Here is a 21172-nt window from a genome sequence, read left to right on the forward strand (position 1 = left end):
CAATAACTATTTTTCTACTCTAAAAACATGCCCATATACCTTCATTTTCCTTGTGATGTTTTCTTTCCTCAAATGATATACTCCACCTAAAATATGAAAATTTCTGTAACCCTATTTCACAATGTCTTCAGACTGTCTGGTTATGATAGCATGCAGGCATTTTGTGCTACACGGATGCCTTTCCAAACTTTTCGAAGAAACAAGCTGTGCAAGCTACATCCCAGTTTTTCCAGGAATGTGAGACAAGTATATCATTCAGTCTCCAAGCAACATATACCAGAAGTCCTCTACTTCCTGAAGCAGAAGATTTATTGTACACGTAAAGTGCCATTGATTCAAAGACTTATTGCACTGTGCTTCACAGAGCACACATATCTCTTACCGAAATACAGGAACAATATACACATTCTCTCCTTTCCCAAATCAGACAACAACCCTTTCTTCTGCGTTTTAAGGTCTTCTACTTTTTACCATATACTATACTTCCCCAATAAGGATGAAATTCAGTGCCTCAGTGGCCTAAATCATAGTTTATCACTCTAATCTAGTAGTCCTCAGTGTTGATTTATAGAATAGTAAGTCATGATTGGTAGCTTGTTACCTGTGCTTGGAAAAGGATTATTTTCTTTTTAATATTTTAAGAAAAAAATGGATTTTTTTAATTAAAAACCTTCAGTTAGCATACATGCCATAGTTTGGGGTTCCCTAAATGCTACTAGAGATAGTTCTGACTTGCCTCAGCTCATCATATCTGTCAATTTGAAATGCCAAAAATAAAAGTTAATATCTGAAATGTGTAGGCTGTATCTTGATAGGTTCAAAGTTCTCTGTGGTTGGAAACTGGCAGGTGTATATATTTTGAATTAAAAGTATGTTATATTCTCTGTACCAGAAAATAGGAAGAAATCATATCTTCTAATCCAGAAAGTGAGCCAAATAACGAGATGGGCAAGAAATTAAGATTAAGAAATGGGAAAGAAATTAAGAAATGGACAAGAAGTTTGAAGATTGCCCATGTATTATCACCCGCATGGAAAAAGCTATGAATTCTGCTCAAGAAAATAGATATGTGAGTGATAGTAACATTGGTTAATGCCACTTAAAGTTAGCTCACTGAAGCAGAATGGAAAAGATGCTTGTTCTTCAGCAGTCTTGAAATGAGCGAGTGATTTAGAATGATCCCTATGCTTGTCTAATTTATACTTAAAGATTTGGAATAACAAAAATACCCCAAGCGTGTGATTAACTCCTGCATCAAAGTCACAGGAAACCTCATTTTACATACTTATTCGAGGTCCCTTTCTCTACCCTATAAAAATATCATTAGTTAGACATGAATCTTTCAGTGATATTCAATAGCCTGTAGTTGTGTTGAAGCCTAATTAACTGACCAGCTCGACAAACTTTATTCCTGGTATTTTGTTACTAACTCCAGCTCAGGGATGTAGAGTTATTAGTTGACAGTCTCTGTTTGATTTTCTATACCATATCTTAAGAAATATACAGAAGTATGAATAGAAAAATCTTAATCCAAAATATCCCAGAGTATTATTTGAAAAGTTTCTTTGAATTGTTGGAATTGTGGTGCAACTGACTGCATCGCTCTTTGAGAAGATGCAAAACATGGTTACAGAGAAAAAAATGCAATTTTAATGGTTATAGAATAAAAGTTAAGAGAGCAAGGTTAAATGAAATGTACTCAGATTTGCTCCTATTAACATTTGATTCCTAACTTAAAGTGCTGCAGAAGTCATCTTTAAATATTTTTGTGCTGAGATTTTATCTAAATTTCCCTCTTAGCATTCCTTTGAGACATATAATTATTATTGTATTTTCAATCCTTGATTAATAAAATGTGGACCTTTAATAAAAGCTCAGGAAAAATGTTAATTGAGAAAGCTCTTTCATACATATCCTTTTGCAGTAAGAGAAGTAGTAGCTCCCTCTGTTTTTTTAAGGCTAGGATTTTGTTTAACTACTCTGCAAACCTAATCAGCCCTTAACTGCCTGTAATGACTAACTGCACTGCTAAAAATAGAGATGGGAAAAGAATTTGCAAAAGTATATAGAGACCTGTGTAAATTAGACAAATTTCAATTTGCTCTATCAAATTGGATTATTTACTTCAGTGAAAAAAAATCATAGTGTAGTATAATAGATATCACATATCTATGAATTTTACAAATACAGTACTTAAATGTTTTATCTAACCTCTTTGAAAATACAATTGAATCTAAAATATTAAATATTATCCGCAAGAAGCAGATTTACTCATTGGTGTATTCAGATATATTCTGAGAAATGTACAGAACAAATTGAAAAGCTTGCAAGCAGAATGTGCATCTTCCAAAGTCAAGGGAAACTGCTAGCTATTTAACTTGGGTAATAGGTCCATTCCCATAGAATCTGTCCTGAAAAATGCTTTTTCTTTTGCAATACGAGAACTGAATGAAATTTAAAAAATCAGCATACACACAGTAGGCACATTTTTTTAAAACTTAGTAGTTAATATTTTTAAGTGTACCAAATTTCCCAAATGGCACTAAGACTCCAGAGGGACTTTATTCTCAAGTGCACTGTAGGCTAGCAGGGTGCCCACTTTACATGACTTCCTTCCTCTGATTACAGATTGGGGCCTCAAAGGTAGAAAGGGTAATTATTTTAGTCCTCTTCCTCTGCTGCCTTTGCCATTTTCATGAGTGACATTTGAAACTTAGCCTATAATTGCTTTGCAGAAGAGTGGCTAGTGGCTAAATATTTTTATATGTATTTATAAAAATAAAAACTTTAGTAGTCAGATTTGTGACATAGTAGGCAGGAGCAAAGTTGACCAGTTATCTTTGCTAAACATCTCATCACTTTGACACAAAATACTTTGAGTCCTGTTTGTTATATTTATCTTTTTCTTATTCTCCTTTGGACATTATCTCAGAATTTAAAAATTCTGGGCAACTGCACTGCAAAAGTCCTATGCTGTCTGTGATGCAGCATTAAATCAAACTACATTGTGTATCATTCAATAATATATGGGGCTGGAGAGCACTTACTTTTGTTTTTAGTACAATAGATCATGTCTCAGGTGGCATCAAGACCTCTTCCAATAACCTAAATAAAGTTTAATCTCTTTATTGTGTTATACTATAGGCCACAAATTCACCACGTTTGCAGGTTTTGACAGTTTCCCAATTTCAAAGTCTGGGTACTCGATTCTAAAGAAAAAGTTGATGTCTCAAAATGGTCATTGACATTTAAGGATGTGACATTCTGTCAAAATAAACAGGATTGAAATATGGACTTTCTTGTGCTGTACTTCAAGTCATAATACTTGTTTATATCAAATTCTTTTCTCGTAGTAGAGAACTGTCAGGCACAGACTTTTATCATCTCTCTTCTATCCATGTCTGTCTGATAGACTGAAAAACTACGGAAGGCTATAGTTTGAGGCACATATGGTCAGAATATACATATTTAATCCTCTTTCTTACAAAAAGGCAGTTCCAACCCTTTTTCCATATAGTAAAAAAGGTTGAATAGTACTTAATCTCAGCACTGCTCAATATGTCTGAGATCTGTCAAAACAGATAATCTTACATATTCTGACCATTTCCTGACTTGATTTCTTTGTTTCACTTACTGCTGTTCTCCATTTTGGCATTTCAGCAGTTGTTAATATTTTGTAAATCTCTCAATCCAGTAGATAGTCACATTTCAATCTACTTGTCAAACTTAGATTTAGTTACAAATGATACACTTTCAGAAAGCTTCTTATTCTAATGTAACAAATAATTACTCTTGATATACTCTCTAGATATCGTGTTTCTCTATAATTTGAGTTATAAATAGGAATTCAAGTCTTGTTTTCTGTCAGAAAATTTAGAATCATAGAATTATAGAATCATAGAATGCCGAAAGTTGGAAGGGACCTCAGAGGTCATCGAGTCCAACCCCCCTGCTCACGCAGGGTCACCTAGAGCACGTGGCACAGGGCTGCATCCAAGCGGGTTTTAAAGATCTCCAAAGAAGGAGACTCCACAGCCTCTCTGGGCAGCCTGTTCCAGTGCTTTGTCACTCTCACAGTGAAGAAATGCTTCCTTAAGTTCCTGTGGAACTTCCGATGCTTCAGTTTGAAGCCATTTCCTCTAGTCCCATCCCTGCCCACCACTGAAAAGAGGCCATTTATTCATTTTATATTTATTATGTTTTACAAGTTATGAGTTATATTCCACTGGATAATCATTTAAATAGAGTGTCTTGCCATTTTAAATTTGATACACTTATTGCCAAGTTGGAGTACTTTTAATATGCATATATGTACATACATGTAGCCTACATGCCCATGTTAGGCTAGTACCTGATGAATCTAGAAATGCTTATCCAGCTCAGGGCTTCTGCAAGACTGGCCCGTTTAATGAATAAGTTCTGACTTTAAGTATCAGTATTTGAGAACTCTGTAAATGCACTTCCTCAAATACAGTCTCAGAAAATTTGCATCTAATTTTATTTGAGGGTGTCTTAGATGTAGCTCATCTTGGAATGTCATCTCTTTTCACTGTTTGTTCTTGGAAGCCAGCAGTATAATATTCAGTCATTACCCATCTTTTGGGCATATACTAATAAGAGGAAAAACTTGATTCAATGTCTTACATGCTTCATCTTCATCTGTTTGTTCTCCTCCTCTTACACAGACATTTGCTGTGAAAGGGAAGATAAAACAGATACTCTGTAAACCTGAGATCTAAATATATCTCTTCAGATAGAAGAGCTATCTGGTGTTTTACCTTCTGAGGAAACATATGAAGAAATTTTGGTAAACTTTGTCAGAGGTCTGCAAAACAAGCACGCGTATGCATGTGTGCTGTTATTCAAGCATTTCAGGTTACAGTGTTTATACAAAACATTTAGAAGCACGTATGTGTGGTGCTACTAGCACTGAGAGGTTACTTCATTAGAATAAGGATTAAGTATTATAATAGAAGATATATAGTTTATATATTAAAAAATGATCATTAACTGCGTGATTTTCAGTGTTCTTAGATGTGGTCAGAGGGGCTGATCTCATTGCTTATATTTAAAGGAGGTTATCCACCCCACAGTTCTTCTGACCAAACAGTCTGAGTACTCCTATATTGTTCTGTGAAATGATTTGGATGAAAATCTTGGAGGTGAAACTACATCAGCTAGATCAGCAGCACACACATTAATTTGGCTGCAAATGCTCTTCCATGCTCACAGATGGTGCTCGAGGACATAACCTGTTAAAAGGAATTGAGCAAGTAGGGCTAAAGAGAGGAAAAGCTTCCCTTATTGTGCCTTCCAAGCTTGTATGACAAGGGAAGTCAGCTGCTTATGATATTGGTCCTACTGGGTAATAAGAATACTGAATTCTCACTGTGGGCAGTTCCTAGGGAAAAATGTTCTTGGCCCTTGTTTACCTTGGTGCCAGGTAGACTGTTAGCTACAAACCAGGACTCCCAGATCCCTCTCTGTGGAGCTGCTTTCCAGCAGGTCAACCCCTAATCTTTACTGAGGCCTGAGGTTATTCCTTCCCAGGTGCAGGACCCTGCACTTGCCCTTGTTGAGAGTATGAATATATGAATATATGATGATTTGTCTAATGAACATTAGATTGTATCACGGATTTTCAGGATGCAATATATTGTCGAATAACCTAAGATGTTTAATAGGGACTTGTTGACAAAGGTTTATATTTTAGATTTATATTTAAGCTTTGTTTGCAAATGAAATATTTGATATTTTCAGCCTAGATCTTTTTATCATGAGATGATATAATCCCAGGAGATAGACAAATTAAGCCTTTAAAATCTTTGATGAGTCTGTGTAATGTACATGATCTGTCACTGAGACAAAAGCAGCTGGTGCTCTGATCTCATATGCTACATACCCAGTGAAAAAGAAGTTAATTTCAGTCTATTAAAGTGAAACTGTAGGATGAGATCTGCTTCCATTAGTGGTATGTTCAGTTGCATCAGTAAACAGCAGATGATTAATGCCGTGGCATTCTGCTACTGTATCTTCTACATTTATTGAAATCTTGGCAACCAAGGAAGATCTTGGTCGATTTGTTATTTTCCTAGTTATAATTCATGATTCTGAAGAGATAGGTCTCGGCGCAACATACATTCTACCTGAGCCTGCAAAATTAAATACCTGCAAAACTTGTGCAGTCATGGGGCAGGTGGTGTGCCACTGTCTATCATGCTACTCAAATTTCCATTGCTTCCTGTCTGTTCTTTATTTTTTCCTTGTGCTCAAGTGTAAAGTCTTCAGGATAGAGACTACATTTTTTTTTCATTCTTTTTCACAGTATATTACTGTTTTATTCTTTCAAGCAAAAAAATAATACTGAGTTAGCATTTGCACACATCATAAACCTGTTCAGAGGAGTCCAGTGAAATATAAGTGCCAAATAAGCATTGTTTGGCTTAGGAAATAAGGACTTTTCTTCATTGTCACTATGCAGTTCTTTTGGTAGACTTTTTCCTGAGCTGTATTCCTGAAAGAACTATTTTTCGGAGTATCTTTTATAGATCAACACCTTTTTTATCTCATCTTGAAATGAACAAATCATCTCCGATACTAGAAACACCTCAAGGTAGCATTCTAAATTTCTTTTCCTCTAAATTTTGGAACTACATGAAGCAAGAAACAAATTCATTTTATTCTTTTTATATTTTGACACAGAGCCTGAAACTCTAAAAGTGGTAGTTTCAGAAACATCATAAGGAAAGTGATAGAGTAAGCTCTACAATGCACTGAACAGTTTTGCAAGATGTATTACATATAAAATCTGAGAATGTAACAAAAGACTCCATGTGTATACATTGATAGCTTTTTTTTTTTTTTTTAATTTTTGGGGCAGAAGTGGTAGTACTTTCCAAAAGGCTACAGCAGTTTTCAAAGCTGAAAAGCAATATAGGGTTATCTGACTGTGAGACAAAACGGTGATGTGTTCTACATCATTAGGGATACTCTGCATCTCTGAGGAATATATATAATCCCTGAAATTTTAGCTATAGCTACCCATGAAGTACAATGTATGGACTACAGATTAGTCAGAGGCTACATAAATAGTAATTCCAAATATATAATACTTATGAGATTACAAATGTCTCTCACATATTTAGAAAGAAAACAGACAGCCAATTTAGCAAAATTTGTTCATCATTTACTGATAGTCAAACAACAGGCAACCATGGATTTCACTGTGGAACTCGTGATCTGTTTCACTTATTAATTAGATTGAATATATATCTGTTTCTAACTTTTCTGAAAAAATTAGAGTTCAAGCATGGAAATTTGATATGAAATATGTTGCTCCCGAACTTTTGATACATTTCGATTGTTTTTTACAAGGAATTTGTAACTATAGATTAGCTGTCTCATGTGAACTGGAAATGAATATGCCAAGATCTTTTACATTTGCAATTTTTGTGTGCAGATAGTGCAGAATGTACAGGTGTTGGGTACCCACCCAACAACCTTCAGGAAAATGGGAAAATAAATCTACATATTTTACTGTAGCTTATGGACATTTTCTGCAGAAGTACTTACGGCCAGGATATCAGCCTTCTTGATAGACCTTTCCTTGAGCTTTGGGATAAATATTGCACCTTTGCACTGCCTCTAATTGACTCATAAAGTTTTAAAACTGAGGCATGAGACTTTCATGTGCACAGAAGATTTGGGTTGAATTTCAGCTTCATGTTAACGTTACTTTCCATGTTATCTGAACTGGATTTATGCATTTACTCTCTCTTTTTTATTCTATTTAACTTATGATCGTAATAAAGGAAACAGGGTTTGGGACTCTAGAGCAAAGATATTGCAACTTAAAATAGAAAGGATAAAATAGAAAGGATGTATAATGGCCATCTTCAATGCTATACAAGAGTGATAGTTTACTGAAAAGAAGAATCATGAGATATGAAAGGATATGGCCCTCCAAATAAGAGTAATAACCGGATTTCTTTTTGTAGAAATCACAGAGGTCAGCAATCAAAGCCTAACTAGGAAAAGAAAAACTTTAAAAAAATGATCAGAAAGGAAGTTATGTTGTTTTTTTCTTCAGAACACAGAGTTTTAGATCTTTAAAGTAAGATAAAGACAAACCGATTTTTAGGAAAAGAAAGGTTTATACAGAGTTTTGAAGGAGATACAAGACATTTAAAAATCCTGTAAAATGATAGCCAACTAAGAATTTGATTTTAGTGGCACTGAATTATAAAAAACTCTATTTTGATGAAAATAAAACTGTATTTGTGAGGGAATTGCCATGCATATTGCTCATCAAAATCCTTTTTGGTGTGCTATAATGTGATTCTATTTTCTACAATTTATCCCTTTTTTTGGCTTACTCATTTTAGTGTAACTCTCATCCCTATTTTTTTCTTTAATTTTTACTCTTAGATTTCTTACTCTTAGATTTCCTTCCTTCCTTCCTTCCTTCCTTCCTTCCTTCCTTCCTTCCTTCCTCCCTCCCTCCCTCCCTCCCTCCCTGCCTTCCCTTTCTTCTGCCTTCCTTCCGATGGTGCATCATGTTAAGTTTTTTTCTTTTAGTTAAATATGTGACATCAAAAAAGGTATGCTTTTAGATCCTTGACTGGTCCTTGTTACTTTAGATCTTTTGACTGGTCCTAGTTACTGGCTTCTAGCAAGATATTGTATCTGATCATATTTTAGTCATTTTACAAAAGAGCTCACTTGTAGTCTCACTGGGAATGTGTCCTGGTGCACTCTTCCAGACAAAACTGAAAGACATTTCTTTTCTTGATGTTCACAGTTGTGTTGCTCTGTTGATCTGTTATTACTATAAATGCTTAATTCTGATTATTTACTCATTTGAAATGTGGATACCTGAAACTTCAAATTATCATATTTCCTACTTCTTCAGTTTCTAGGTTTTTGGTAGTATTTCAGGTCTCCCACTGTCATTATAGTTGTGTGTCTGACAGTGTAGTCCTCTCATACTCTCTGATTAATCAAGCAGATCAATTCTGTGACACTTATTGTTACAGTTAAATTTTAACACATTGCCCAATGTGTTCTTTCATATATAAAGTTAGTTCTTCAGCTAGTAATTATGTTGTGGACAAGCATTTTGGCTGTAATTATGCCTTGAACCAATTTGCTGTGCAATTTTCAGAAATGTATCTCTAATCCTGCAAGCTGGGTCATATGCCCCTTCCTATGCACCTGTGCAGAACTGCAGTGAAATCAGTAGTATCACACAGATGCAAGCACTTAAGAATGATTATGAGAACATGCAACATGATTTAAATGTATCTTCTGCTTATGCAAAAGTATTCCGTGTCCAATTTCACGAAGAAAGGATAATTTTACATGCCTATACTGGTGATATTGCTCCAGGAAGTAGGTGGCTATTGAAAAAAAATCATTATTGCTGTTTTTCACTGACTGGTCAAACTTTCTGGTCTTCAGAAAGAAAGATTGTGATGTATTCTGCTATCAATAGGATGATGATGCGTGTATTCCTAGTAGGTAAAATCTCCCTTCCCTCTGTCTTAAATTCACTGTCATCTCTCTGTTAGTGTAAGGCTGCAGGGAATGTTTTCTGAACAAAGTATTTTGCCCTCTCCTTCCCCTCACCTGGCCTCATCTTTATGCTATTGGTCTTTGATTTAGCACAAGAACTCTATGATAGGCTGTTGAATATCTGAGAGAGTAATTAAGAGTTCAGGCAGGCTGTCTGGAGAAAGGAAAGCTTAAGCTGGGACTTGGGTTGAGTCTTTTGGCATTGAGAGGCCTTGGCAGGCCATTGGGAATCTTTGCCAGATACCCTTTTTGCGATTCCTAGTCTCAGATGATATATTGGAATTGCTGGAGATAGTGAAGTATTTCCAATTACAGCTATTATAGATTCAGGACCTATTTCAAAAAGTGCAAAAAACTACAATAAGGGTCAAAACCTTTATTCTTAATTTATTATTCAGGAAATCCTCTAGAGAAGCAGAACTGCAAAGAAGATCAATCTTCCATTTCAAAAAGGATTCTGACATTTTGAATTGAAATTAAACTGGATTCTCTGTAAAAGGAAAATAAAACTTATTTTACATTACTTAAAATGCAATCCTGTGATATATTATCTAATATGAAATTTAAATATATGTAAGTAAAAGTTCCAAAATTACTCAGTTCTAGAATATCAAAACAGCACTTTCAGCATGGTTTTGATTTTCGTGAGTAAATTAAATATTGATGAATATGTTTTTTAGGAAACTTTTAAATTTTTTTTCTAATTTTAATGGAAGCTCTCTTGTGGAAGGTAGCTCTGTAAAACTTTCCTGATAAGTCTAAACTTTAAAGAGAGAGAATGAGAAAGAATGCATGACTTGGCATTGAGAAAAATAACTTTTATTTGAACATGTATAATAATTGACTTGGTACAGTACACATGTGAATTGGTTATCTGAGAAAATGTTTATCTAGCACATAGCTGGTGATAGCAACAGTAATGACAATGTGCGTAAAAGATATGCTGATTATGATGAATCACACAGGAAAAATGTTGACATTGATGTGTAGTAATTCTGAATGTCTCCAGGCAGTGGATTTATCTTTTTATTGGACTGTTTTTCATAAGCAAATACTTAATTTTTTAATCTATTGCTCTGAATTTAATATGTGAGAGTGAACAGTAGCATCATGTCATGTGGACATTGGATATGCTCACACATTGACATATTTACATTTCTTGAGATCCAGAGATATAAGTAACTAAAAGAGGAGGAAGCTCACTGGAGAGCACAGATCTGGTATTTTATACAACTGTTTTAGAGAGCAAATGCCTTAAATGTGTGCAAAAATGAATGCTTTCATGTCTCATCTCTTGTCCTGGTTCAATGAAATGCTGAAAAGAATGAGATAAAAACTATAGAAAACTATTGCACATAAGTCATAAGGATATCTTACTGATTGATATACCAGGCATTAGATCATGTCTCTTTCCTCCTCAATATTTAGGCTTTACAATAGACAAATTCTCAGTTATTCACGAGCAGCCCACAGTAAGAATGCACACGGACAGAATTTTCATTCCAGTTGTGAAACGTGATGGTGGACTTTGGTGGAGGGAATGTATCTTGTAATTGAGAAGGTAGAGCAGCCTTCAGAGCTCTTAGCAAAGTGAAGTCTCCAGTCAAATCAATGGATTTCTATTGTGTCTGAGGTAATTTACCTCAGTTTGAGGGACCTTGAGTTTTCCTTTCATGTCATGAATTATATTCAGACATTTCAGTTTCATTGCAACTTTGATTATTGTTAAGAAAGACATAGAATATTCTCCACAACTATAAAGTGACAGCTAATATTAATTGATATTTCAAATATAGACAGAATTGTAATATTTTAGATTATTTTTATTACTAATGTGATCAACTGTGAATTGATATGTGCTATATAGTATACAGGCTATCATCCCTTCTTACTCACAAAAATAAAGAGAAAAAAAAAAGGAAGGGGAGAGGATGGGGAGAAGAATTATTACTTTGAAAGAAGATATGTCTCTCTTGCCCTAGATCATTCATGTTCTTCCTGTTGACTTCCTATTTGATTACTTTTCCATCAAATGCAGCAGTATATAAGTATATTGATAGACAATAGCTGACCACTACATTTCTACTACTAGCTAAAAGGCTTTTCACATATCTCACTGTTGTCTGACCTGTCTTCCACTTCCCTTGGGCTATGCTGCTTACATAAACAGGGCTTAATGAAGTGATTCTCAAATGAGATTTATCTTTTAAAGGTTAAATTAGAATTCAATTGTGAGGAAGCAGATCTAGCAATCTCTGCCTGGTCAGGGTTCTTGAAGTGTGTATTGTACTTCAGACTTCCTGATATTGCTCTATGATGCTTTCATCTTTGTGGTCCTTTCTTTATTTTCTCTTGTTTTCAGGGTGTTTCTCTATACTGCATTGAGTTCTTCTAGTCCACTGGTAAAGGCCAATGGGTAGTTTTACAAACTCGCATTTGGTAGTTTGTAAGATAATACAGGATTTTTCAACCTGTAACTCAGATACTGAGTTAATTTTCTATGAGATATAAGTGGCAGGATATAATGCTTAAAGAACTTTAAATCTCACAGAATTCTGGTTCTTCTGATGTTTGAAGATTTGTAGAGGATGGAAATAAGGATGGAGGAATTATGAGCAACAGCTGAGGCTTAAGCCTGAGACAAAAAGCACCCACTCATCTCAAATTTTAAAAATGAAGTGATTTTACTTTAGAAAAGATGGGAGGAATTTCAAGTTCATATGCATTTCACTGGAAGGAAGGAAGGAAGAAGAAGAAAGGAAGTAACTTTATTAGAATATTTTCCTATTATCTGGTGTTTTTATTTCTTTTACTAGTCCCCTGCCTTCACTTTCTGCTTTCTCTATAATCTATTCCTCCTCCTCCTCATTTAATTTGAACTATAGAGTTTATTGAACCATGTCAAATCATTCTGTAAAAGTGACTTTTGGATTAGCCCATATTTTTTAGATATTTGAATGTAATAATTAGGTACGTTTTGGTAGTCTTGAATAGAAACATATTACAGGAGTTTTCACTGACACTATTCTAAGTGACAGTTTCCAAGTCTGAATGGTTTGACTCTTCTCACTTGCAGATGTCAGTAGTCTTTCTTATTGAAACTGATCCCCAGTTGATACTCATTCTCCTTTGCAGCTTGGATGCATGACTCTTTTCCATTAGCTCTGTCAGGGTGTTTAAAATTGACTTGCAATTTTGTTTCACTTGCCTGATGACTCAAAGGTAAATGCATTAATAAACATTTCGGTACAATAATGGTATTTAGACCTGGATATATCACATTTTGAGAATGAAGCTTAATATTGTGGCAGAACTGGTACAGGTTCACATAGGAATAGATTTATTTCTTATGCTCTGCTAAATTTCCTGCGGAATGCTGAGTGCATTAGAATCCATGGTAACCACGCCTGGGTATAACATTGTATTACTTTGCTGTTGATAACGCAAGTCCATCTAATTAGTACCAAATGTCAGGGTACTAAGAGGAGCAGGTGGCACCATTTGTATCTGAAATAAATACAAAAACAGTATTTATGTGCAAAAATAGACACAAAATGAAGCCTTCTATGGAGTTTTTTATAGCTGGTTTGTCTTGAGGACTAAGATCTGAAAAAAAAAAAAAAAAAAAAAAAAAAGAGAAGGTAATTTAAAACTGTGCTTCATGAATGTAATCGATAATTTCAATTTCAGATTGAACCAAATATTACTGATAGGAAGTCTTTTGACCTGAGATATGTTATACTTAAAGAAATAAAGTGTAATGTCTCTAGAATACACACTATGAAATTTGGCATTTGGAAAGTTCATGGTTCATTTCAGGTTCATGTTCTGTTTTAAAAGTTGCTAGCAATAATGTTAATTGTGAAAAAAAAATCTGTATTTTTTAATATCCTTAATTCTTCATGGAATATTAAGGAGTTCAGCATGCCAACTTTAGACTTACTAAGTTCAGGTAGTCTTTAAATACATAGGCCTCTGAGTTACTCAAAATGTACATGAACATTGTCTTAATGGTCCAAAGAAAAAAGAAATCACTAAATATGTGCCTCAGATGAGTAGAAACATTCTACCTAGATGACAGGCATGTCTTATGACTTATGAAGAGAAAAAAATACCTCGAAAATCTATCAAAAAATAAATTCTGAAGGAGCATTGTACAGTCTCAGTTTTCTGAGGGGGAATGCATTTCCAATGGATCCCATTGGACATCATTAATTAATCAATCTACATAGAAAAAAAATAACTGGGAATATTAACAAATTTTCTCCTTGCCAGGAGCTGATCAATGTGAGGAACAGGACAGGTCTAGATATTGTGACCTCTTCTGTCTCATTTCTATTCCTCTCACTGAAATATGACTGCTTAATGTAGACATGAAGAGGATCCCTCATTTGCTGCTGGAACTGTATGCTGCAGCATACAGTTAAAATGATACTTTGGCCTTGGTACCTTTATAAGAGGTTTGTTTTCTTTCATGGAAATTTAGGAGATAAATAGATAAAATATGTGGGTGCCTTTATATCGGATAACTGCACTTCCTTGCATGTCACTTATTATGATTACATAGAAAATTTCTGGCCTACAAACATAAAACTTAATTTCATGTTATGGTATTCTTCGTAGTCTTCTCACACAAATATTCACTAAAAATGAAAAATACTCTCCATGTTACCATTTTACATTTTTTTTTACTTAAATTGCCTAGTTAATCTAGCAACTGATACATAAGTGAGATTTGTAATTCCATTTGTAATATAAAATAATGCGCATTTTTGCATTATTACCACTTAATAAGAAATATGTTATCTCTATTAGGAATAAAATGTCCTTTATTCCCTTTCATTTATAAATGAAATATTAGCAGTTATTTATGCCTTTTTAGGATAGTTTTATTACAAGAGAGATAAAGAGATTGTAATGAATATTTTTGATGTATTTTGTGAGAAACTCTGATTTTTGAAGCATATATTAACAATCTTTAAGGAGGGCTATTTTTAAAGGAGGGAACTTTTAAGGTGAGATAATTAAGTAAAATTTGTATCCAGCAGATCTGGAAGTACAGAACATACTGTACAAGAAAAAAATAAATAACCTGCAAATGAAAAGAACACCCAAACATCTCCCCAAAAGATTAAGAGACTAAGCTTAGTAATAAAGAATATAAAAAGCAACCTTTCCCAAAATAATAACATAATCATTTTTACAACCATATAGAAACAGCAAAGAGCCAACAGTTTAAGAGGAAAAAATGAAGCTGGGATAAAAAAAATAAATAGAGCTATTTTTAATAATAAAAGTTCTCATCATAAAAAAAATATTTAAATTCAAAGCCATTTAAAAAACCCATGGGCTCCTTAAAATAATATCCAGCAAAATAACCTTCAGAGCAAAATATAAATTGGTCCAAGAGGAAAATAAATACTGCTAATTTGTTGTATCAGCTTAGCACATTGTAGCAGTACAGTTGTCTTGCTCATTAGTTTGTAAGATAGCCTGCAGTAAAGGACATGTTCTTGTGTTGCCCTGGTGCAGTTCAAGAAGAAGGAAAGATATGGTAGGTCATGATCTTTGTTTCTTTCTTTTTGCTACTTTGGGTAAACAAAAACTACAGCTAGTCTAAACTTCTGCGCTTCCAGAGCATTGAGTCCATTGAAGCCCTGGTCCTTTCAGAGTGAAGATACCACTGACTGATTGCATCTTGTCTTTTCATGAGAGACCATTTTCTGGTTGTTGTAGAACAAGGCACTTCAGTTCTCACAAAAGTAAAATAGATTCTCATGTCCAAAGGTAAATTAGATTCGTGCAGAAGCAAAAATGGGAATTCGTTCCTACTGGTTTCCCACTCTGAGGTTGCCTCAAAATCACTCTCTTGTGGCAGGAAAACGTTGAGCAAATCAGTTGAACGAAGATGTGTTGCTCATGAAAACAGGGACTTCCAACCTTTTGGAAATTTAATGGGAACAGGTGACAGCTCTTTGCACAAGACTGCTGCTAGGACTGAGTTCCTACAGTTAGTCTTAATGTAGCTCTCCATCTTTCTCCACTCCCTAAAGAAATCGATGATAAATCCATTTTCAAAATATTAGCTGTGGTAGCTTGTCATTCAACTTGTACTGGAGTACACAGGTTGCATTAGTCATTGAATATAACTGTGGTAAGTGACACCTGTTATACCTTTTGTTTAGCACTTTGTTGCATGTTTGCTTCCACTGACTGCTAAAAAAATAATATGTGAGCAGCAGGCAGACAGGATGGCCACCTGTTTACACAGTTCAGCTTACTGAACATTGGTACCATGGTACCAGTGGGAGAGAAGGGAAAAAGCTCTTTCTTGGGGGCAAATTAGTATGGTCATGTAGAAGACAATTCTGGCATGTGAGGCAGGATGGAGCTGAAGTGGTAAAAGCCAGGAAGAAGGATCCTGCCGTTGCAAAGCTGAGAAGAAAAGGGAGCTGGCATAAATCCTGCAGGGGATTGCAGAGACCCTTCCTGCAGAAGAGAGGATTTCACTGGTGATCCTGACCAGACTGTGGAGAATTTGTTAGAGTCCAAGAAGCTGCTAAAAATTACTGAACTAGAAAACAAGACAGGAAGAACTTGCCCTTCAAGGCACAGTTAAGAAAAAAATTGTTTACAACCCCTTTTTTTTTATTGCCTCACTTATCTGCCTCACCTATTACCCTTATCTGGACATGTAAAAGTAAATTCTTGTAATGTGAGTTTTAATAAATCTTCATATAGAAGTTGAAAGCCATTTTAATGTCTTTAGTCTGATCACTTTAAAACAAAGAACACAGGCAGTTTCAGCTTTAAGGTTTTGGCAATCTGAGAGCACACCACAATAATTTTGCAGTCATTTTCTGTCCTTTTCTGCTCACTTCTACAAGGACAAAAATCAACAGTGCTGCAGAAGCTGTTAGCCTCTTTTGTGCTTGTTTTGTGCACCACCTATTGAAATGAAAGAACTCCTTATGATTATCTTAGTATAAAGAGATCTAAATAAAGAGATCTTCGTAGGAATGCAAAAATCTTTAAAGATTCTTATTGATCCGTATTGATCTTTATCTGATTGATATTCTTGGAATTAGATGAATGTATCCTCTAAATCCTGGGAAAAAAATTAAGCTTCCATAAGGTAATGGTACCACTTACTCCTAGAGAAAATCACTGACCTGTCATCCCTACCATAATGTTTTAGATCATAGGTCCACCAACAATTACGATATTAGAGAGCAAATTACTTTAGAATACGAAAGATCCTTATCAGCTCTGTACCCATGACCTAGAGTGTTCACAAGCTTTGAGAAAAAACAAAACACAAAAACTAGCGTGTTAAGAATCTGTCATTTGTTTTGTTAGCATTTTGTGTGCATACCCTTTAAAGATCTCATGGTGAATTGGAATGTGTGAACCTAACAACAGCCATGTTCCTTGACTTACATGTTTTTCCCCAGAACTGAGAATGATGCTTCTTGCAAAGAAGCGTGAACGGGAAATATATTCTGACCTGGTGGATAGGTAAATTCAAAGTTGTTTCTGGAAAGGTAGGGAAGAGAAACCTGATACAAAGTTCAAGAGAGAACCTTATAGTGTTTATTGAATCTGCATTTTTATAATGATCCATTCTTAAAGGGAGATCCTAATAGAAATTTTCACAATATCCACTTAATATATGCAATATAATTATTTCCAGATATTAACTGCCTAACAAATCAGTATTCTTTCAATAAATGTCAAAGTTATTTATTCTGTTAATGAAGAATGCATTTGCTTTTGAAAATTCCGTGAATAAAGCTTAGATACCTAAACTTACAGCAGCAATTCGTACTCCTGAGATTCTGAAATAAAACAACCTGTTCTGCTGAGAAAATATAGGTAGCTTAGACACTAATTGTAGAAGGATTCATTTGTATAAGCTGACGATAGCGGTTAGGTACTTAATTTAGACAGATAAAATTCCAGCAAGAGTTGTCCTATGCAGCTATTTTTTTTTCTATAGACAGACAGTCCTACTGATTAAACTAACAGTTTTTGAAAGACAGGAGGAGGGGACTATTTTTCACAAAACAAGCTTTTCTCAGAGAGGTGTGTGTTTTGAGCAGACCGGGGCTGAATAGGGCAGGTTCAGCTTCTTGGATAAGACATTCAGGTCATCAATAATCAGCAAAAGAGATTAATTATGTGAAGTAGAACTTCAGGATGGTGAAAAAATGAAAATGAGTCCATAACTGGGAGGAGTGTGAAGTAGGAGTACAACTAAGTCAGGTGATTATGAAATCTTGAGAATGCATTTTATAAACACAGTTTTTAAAATGCTTTTCTTAATTTTAATCAAGTATTCCTCTCCTAAATAAAGTTTTAGCCTTAACTAATTATAAAAATGATCTTTAACCCAGAACATTTTTCTTCTCAAGGACAGCACAGGTTTCAGAAGATGGCAGAGTACAGGCTTGCTATGGGGATTATCTTCTCACGAAGCTGTGGAATTCAATTTAAAGTAGAATAAAGGCTATGGTGAGGAGTTCCCCTCAGTGGGTGCTAATCACTGTAAGCAGTAGACACAAGGAGAGTTTCTGATTTTGCGAGGCCTTCACAGTCATCATAAGTTCTTTTTTCCAATAAATTGATACCCGTGTCATCCCTGTCATGTCACATATCAATGGCAATTGGACTTCAAAAGAACTGAGGCAGACAGAATGACTCAAAGCAATATATAGATTTAGCACTTAGGAAAGTGGGTATAAATTCTTATGTACCTGTTTTTCTTCTTTTTAGTGTTTCTTTTAGAAAACAAGAAAAAATGTAGCGAAATTAAACCTTTAGGGAAGATTTTGTGTTTTCTAAATACATAAAGAATAAAATAATTATTTTATTATTTTCCTAAAAAAAAAAATTATTTAAAATCTATGGATAAAAAATAGAATTACAGATGAAAAAATAAAAAAAGAAAGAAGAGAATGGAGTAGTAATAGACAATGAAAAAAAATCCTTTTTTTTGTAGTTTGTTCAAATATAAGAACAGAAGTAAATGATAAAACTAGTCAGCCACCTGTCATCATTTTTTAAAGAGTATACCTAAGCTAGGAATCTATTCGATAAGCCTTTGCAGAAGGTGATTGAAATACCAGGCGGCTTACAGGCTAAGATAGGTAGGAAGAATCTAAGCATTTGGAATATATTCTTCTTTTTTTTTTAATATATTTTTTAATATACTCATAAATATTGTACTAGTCTTATCTAGAGACTTGAATATGTTATCGAGTGAAGGAAAAAAAAAGAGAGTCTTGCTGTAAAAAATATTTAGTTAATAAATAGGCTTTTAGCTTCATGATTTCTGCATGTTGTAACTTTGTATCTGAATATGAGGATTTGCAAAGTTGCCACAGGAAGAAAAAACAGAGATTTCTTCTTATTCTGTTTCTGCTTTTTCATGTTGGTTCCTTTGGAACTACCTTTCTAGGGGAATGTGAAGGAATCATTCTCCAATGATTTTTATGAACTTACATGGTAACTATAACCTTCCACACTGTATTAGCAACAGCTTTCATGGCGCTTTTTCTTTAACATAGCATGGCTACCTTGCAGATTTTGAAGTGCACTCCTGTGAATCTTTGATTTTCTGCAGTACTACTTGAAAGATGGAGATGTCAAGCTGGAAGACAGGTAATGAACTGAGTGTTCAATAGTTCATCACCTTAGTTTAACCAGAAATCTTTTAGCAAGAGGTTTGAAATAATTGTCTTGGTAGAATGAGATTTTTTTCCTTTTTGTTTTTTTTGATAGAACAGTGGATACTACTCAGAACAGCAACATGTACAGGAAGGGGCAAGTTTAATCATCATATTGCAAAACATGCTGTGAAAAATGCAGAAAGCGAAAGAAAAAGAATTTATAGCTAATATTGCTGAAGATCTCTTTGGCCTAGCTGAGTATGTAAATAGAGAGGTCTGGTCCTTAGTTGTCATAAGTTACTATTGACAGCTTAAGGGACTGCAGCATCTGTCATATGAGAAAAGCCTGGGAGAGCTGGGCCTGTTCAGCCCAGAGAAGAGGGCACCTTCGCAGTGTGTACAAATATCTTGAGTGAGGTTGTCAAGAAGATGGGCCATCAATAGGACAAGAAGCAACAAACTGAAACAGGAAGTTCTGCCTGAATTTGACGAAAGCTTCTCTACTATGGAGGTGACAGAGCACGGTTTGCCTAAAACTGTCCTGGAAGGGTCCTGGATGACTTCGGCTAGGTCATCCTGCTTGTGCAAGGGATTTAGACTACTAAATTAGTGGGGGATTTAGACCACTAAACTAGTAGGGGTTTTAGACTACTAAACTTTAGACTACTTCTCCAAAAGTCCCTTCCACCCTCAACCATTCTGTGAATCTGTGAATCTGTGAATCCTTGTGGCTTAAAGACAAAACTAAAGATTTCTTTGTTAGTGCCTGTGTGAGAAACTTTTATTGTCACATTTCAGGGTGAAGAGGAGAATAGGCTTGTGGTGCAGCACTGAGCAGCCACGGCTGAGGTAGTAAACACAGCACTATAAAAGTAAGCCCTGAGTAGGGCTCCTTAAGAACTTGTTTTTCTAGATTCCCAAACCAAATTATAGGTTCTCCCCAGATCAAGTGAAGCAGTGTTTATAGCCATGAGCTGCTTTCCAACTCTAGATATTAGCAACAATTTGATGCTAATTTCCAATTCTGCTATTGAGCAGTGTCTTAACTCTTGCTACTACATTCCTAAATAAGGAATGGGATGGCATGCAGAAATGGATGGAAGTTGTGGACTGGTATATTCCAGCCACCAAAATGTCTAGAGTGGTTTCAAACAGGAGTGTGTGAAGGAAGAAAAGATGATCATAGAATCATAGAATCACAGAATCATTAAGGTTGCAAGGGACCTCTAGAGGTCATCTGGTCCAACCCTCCTGCACACACAGGGTCACCTAGAGCACGTGGCACAGGGCTGCATCCAAGCGGGTTTGAAGATCTCCAGAGAAGGAGACTCCACAACCTCTCTTGACAGCCTGTTCTAGGGCTCTGTCACCATCACTGTCAAGAATTTCTTCCTTAAGTTCCTGCGGAACTTTTGGTACTTCAGTTTGTGGCTGTTTTCTCCAGTTCTGTCAGTGGCCACCACTGAATAGAGGCTGGCCTGATCCTCCTCACTCCCTCCCTTGAGGTATTTATAGACACTGATCAGATCATCTCTTCAGGCTGAACAGGTCCAGCTCTCTCAGCCTCAAATGACACTTTATTAAAATCCAGAAATATTTTACTTTAAGGTTGCTGTCCACCTTCTCATGGGAATATTTTTATAGATGCCTATTATTCCCATCCTCTGCTACTGATAGAACAGAATATCTCTCCTATATTAATCATAGAATCATAGAATCATAGAATCATAGAATGCCAAAGGTTGGAAGGGACCTCAGAGGTCATCGAGTCCAACCGCCCTGCTCACGCAGGGTCACCTAGAGCACATGGCACAGGGCTGCATCCAAGCGGGTTTTAAAGATCTCCAAAGAAGGAGACTCCACAACCTCTCTGGGCAGCCTGTTCCAGTGCTTTGTCACCCTCACAGTGAAGAAATGCTTCCTTAAGT

At 35.4% G+C, this 21172-nt stretch overlaps 1 protein-coding gene across 1 annotated transcript in view; it reads left to right on the forward strand.

Moving 5' to 3' along the window:
- Positions 1 to 21172, forward strand: part of GRM8 (glutamate metabotropic receptor 8) — a gene marked incomplete at its 5' end in the record, with an annotated part of 260308 nt that overhangs the window by 81876 nt on the left and 157260 nt on the right. The gene's annotated exons all lie outside the window — the stretch shown is intronic.

The sequence above is a fragment of the Nothoprocta perdicaria genome, unplaced genomic scaffold (assembly GCF_003342845.1).
Source record: "Nothoprocta perdicaria isolate Ctin4 unplaced genomic scaffold, notPer1 scaffold_79, whole genome shotgun sequence".
In the NCBI taxonomy this organism is placed as follows: domain Eukaryota; kingdom Metazoa; phylum Chordata; class Aves; order Tinamiformes; family Tinamidae; genus Nothoprocta; species Nothoprocta perdicaria.